This window comes from Macrotis lagotis, chromosome 2, assembly GCF_037893015.1.
Source record: "Macrotis lagotis isolate mMagLag1 chromosome 2, bilby.v1.9.chrom.fasta, whole genome shotgun sequence".
In the NCBI taxonomy this organism is placed as follows: Eukaryota; Metazoa; Chordata; class Mammalia; order Peramelemorphia; family Peramelidae; genus Macrotis; species Macrotis lagotis.
The window spans coordinates 171,694,658-171,698,617 of NC_133659.1; the positions used below are offsets into that span (position 1 = coordinate 171,694,658).

Here is a 3,960-nt window from a genome sequence, read left to right on the forward strand (position 1 = left end):
TCCTCATCCCAGGCAAATTTTACTCATGTTCTCCTCTAAATGGAAGGACATTCTTCCACAAAGAAATCACTCAGTGTGCTGGGGACAGTCTTCTATTTTTCTTAATACTGAATGGATAGCAATGAGCATCTAGGCTTTTCAGTGGTCATTCCTTGTTCTCTCCTCTCCACCCATAACTAATACCCCCACTCCCTTCTTTATTTCTCTAATAACATCCAGTTCTGAAATTCTTGGTTAGTAATCAAGAATTGTTTACTTACTCCTGCCTACCATGAGCCCTCTGTTGCAAGTCATATCAGTCAACTAGCATTTATTGAGTGATTAATATGTGCCAGACATTGGGTAAAGTCCTAGGGAAACAGAAAGGGTCAAAAGACAATTCCTGTTCTCAAGAAGCTCCTAGTCTAATGAGGAGACAACACATAAATAACTATATACAAATAAAAAAGATACAGGATAAAACAGAAATCATAAACAGAGAGAAAGCACTAACATTTAGAGTGATTATGATAGGCTCCTAGAAGGTGAGATTTTTTAAACTGAGACTTGAAAGGAAGACAAGGAAATCACTTTGGGTAGTCTTCCATTTTAATTCTTAAGATAGTGTGGCCTTTCCGCCGGCTCTGCCATATTCCAGTGAGTTGCCAAAATGACTAACACAAAAGGAAAAAGAAGAGGGACTTGATACATGTTTTCTAGGCCCTTTCGAAAACATGGTGTCATCCCTCTGGCTACATATATGCGCATATACAAGAAAGGTGATATTGTAGATATCAAGGGTATGGGCACAGTTCAGCAAGGAATGCCCCACAAATGTTACCATGGCAAGACTGGACGAGTCTATAATGTTACACAGCATGCTGTAGGCATTGTTGTAAACAAACAGGTTAAGGGCAAAAGATTCTAGCCAAGAAAATTAATGTGCGTATTGAGCATATTAAGCATTCTAAGAGCAGAGATAGTTTCCTGAAGCGAGTAAAGGAAAATGATCAGAAGAAGAAAGAAGCCAAAGAAAAAGGCACTTGGGTTCAACTAAAACGTCAGCCTGCTCCACCCAGAGAAGCACACTTTGTGAGAACCAATGGCAAGGAACCTGAGCTGTTGGAACTAATCCCCTATGAATTCATGGCATAAATGACTTAAAAAATAACCAATAAAAGATTTCTTGAATTTTGGAAAACAAAAAAAAAAGATAGTGTGGTTTTCACGGTCATATAGAATCAATCTTGTTGTAAAAAGAAAGATTGAAGAGAAGTGGCTGCTCAAACTATGCTATGTGGTAGGGTAAGAAGGCCATAAGAGACAATGAATATAACAGATTCCAAGACATATGGAAAGATATTACCTGTTGCAGAGTGAAGTAAGGAGAACCAGAAAAATAATATAATGTAATAGAGGTGCACACACAATTTAACAAAATAAACAGAATGTTAATTGTAATGACAAAGAAACATAACACTGGAAAAGAAAGGAGAAAAAATACCTCCCTCTCTTCTTTGAAAGCAATGGGGGAGGGAGGATTATGGGAATGATATATGCCATGCAAACAGTTGATATATCTCTGTTTTACTAAACTGTTCTCTCCTCATCTGCCCCTCCCTCTCTTTTTTTATTTGTTACTCTCCACATAAGGGAGGGGAATAACATTTATTCATGTGAGAATGATGTAAAAAACAAAAGAGATTAATACAATGTTTTCATTAAAAAAAACTAATTCTTTGTTTCAGGAGTCCTTAAAAGTAAAAAAATGTGGGTCGGCTCGGTGGTGCAGAGGATAGAGCACCAGCACTGGAGTCAGGAGTACCTGAGTTCAAATCCAGCCTCAGACACTTAATTACCTAGCTGTGTGGCCTTGGGCAAGCCACTTAACCCCATTGCCTTGGAAAAAACCTAAAAAAAAAGTACAAAATTTCTTTTAAAATGTCTATTTCATTGCATCCTACCAAAAAAATTAGTAAAATGTCTAATAAGTAAGAGTTAAAAAGTGAAATTATTTCTTAAGTTTTACTGTTTAATTCATAAACATACAAAACAGAGTGAGATGTAATAATGTAGGGTACCAGGAAGTCAAATATATCAGTGCAATGCTATGATAAATAAAAACTGAAATATAGACTTCAATACAAAATACATGTGAGCATAATAATGAATTTACATTGCTCTACTGAAAAAGAATATCACAAGTGGGTCCATTGAAGTCCAATAATCAGAAACTTTCATCAGTGATCCCTTGAAAAGCACTGGAAATTGAAAGAAACTCTCCATCATCTTTCTATTCTAATCCTGCATGAGTAACTGATTGCAAGATACTTCTCACAAAACCCTTGAAAAAATTAGGGAAGCTCCAATGAATGAAAATAACAAATTGAAATATTTCTTGCTTGCAGAATGCGACTTTTAAAAAATCACATACACTGAGTTTAGTTCTCAGTTTCTGGTATAAAGGGGTGAATTCTAGATCAGTTCTGTGAGTAGAGGGGAAGATAAACTCTCAGTGAAGTCAGTCAGAGCTGTTGAAAAATACAGCTGCAGCAGCAGTTTCTAAATTTAAGCTGGCCTATATATTGCTGTGCGGTCCACTGGCTCATCTGTGGCTTTCAACAGTATTTTACTAGAGGCCAAAACAAATGGAGTTTACATTTTCTCCCAACAGCTGAACTGGGAGAAAGAAACAACTTTACAGGTTTCTTTTTAAAGCAGGAAATGAGCTAAGAACAACATAGCTGTGAGAAGGACGCTAAATAAAGACTGTATGCAATAAAAGGCATGCACATGGTGGCAGGGGAGGGGAAAATTTGGTAATAAGCATTAACTTGAAGCATTGGATTATTTTAAAAAGCATTTTTGCTCCATTTTTATTACTTGGTCAACCACCGTTTTAGAAACTAGGGTAAATATCTGTTGAATAGAAAGGGGAAAAAATGGCTTTTTCCAATTCCCTCATCACTCCTAATTCATCTTTTTTTGTGGCAAATCATATTTTATTATGAGAAGTTATTCAATTCAAAAGAAGATATGCTAAAAGAGAGCAAATGTCCATAAATTCACATTCCTTAGCGTCTCTTCTTTGCAAAGAACATTGTAGATATTGGCAGTAAATCGTTGATACTTAAATTGGTTTTATCTTTCTGGATTTCTGAACAATTTGGAGGCTTCTTCCTTTTCACAGACAAACAGCTCTACTGAGAAATCTTGCTTGCAAAGAGAAAGACAAAGCTTGTAATATTAGAGCATTTGCATTTCATGGGGATCTCAATGGCATAGGGAAATGTCCATGAGAAAACACTCTCTACTCACACAGACATTGCTTCTTAGAGACTTAAGAGAGTTGGTTGGAGCAGAAAAGTTAAATGATTTATCCAGGGATACACAGTAAGTGTTAGAACTTGAACCCAAATCTTCCTGATTTCCAAACTGGTCCTCTCTCCATTGAGGCATGTTGCCTCTCAAGGAAATTTTAATACTTCAATTGATACTATCTTTAAACAATATGAAGTAACAGTGTTATTCAAGGAGAACATTGTAACACAGTAACAACAACATTGTGCAGTGGTCAACTATGATTAACTTAGTTTTCCTCAGCAATACAATGTTCCAATATAATGCCAAAACTCATAGTGGAAAAAGCTATCCACTTTCAGAGAAAGAACTAATTCAGTACAAATACAAATCGAAGACGATTATTTTTACTTTTTTTCCATTTTTTTTCCTTTTGATGTTTCTTTTTTTTCACAAAATGACTAATACAGAAATATGCTTTACATGATTACACATATATAATCTATATCAAATTGCTTACTGTTTTAAGGAGGGAGAGGGGGGGAAAGAAGGAGAAAAATCTGGAAAGCAAATCTTATTGAATGTTAAAAATGTCTTTGCATACAATTGGAAAAAATAAAATACCATTTAAAATGTTTTTTTAAGTGGTTTTCAACTCAATAAATATTTGTTAAATATCAG

The 3,960-nt window shown here is 35.4% G+C and overlaps 1 pseudogene; it reads left to right on the forward strand.

The window, feature by feature from the left end:
* Window positions 1-649: 649 nt before the first annotated feature.
* Window positions 650-1,159, forward strand: LOC141511291 (large ribosomal subunit protein eL21-like; annotated as a pseudogene).
* The last annotated feature ends 2,801 nt before the right edge of the window (window positions 1,160-3,960 follow it).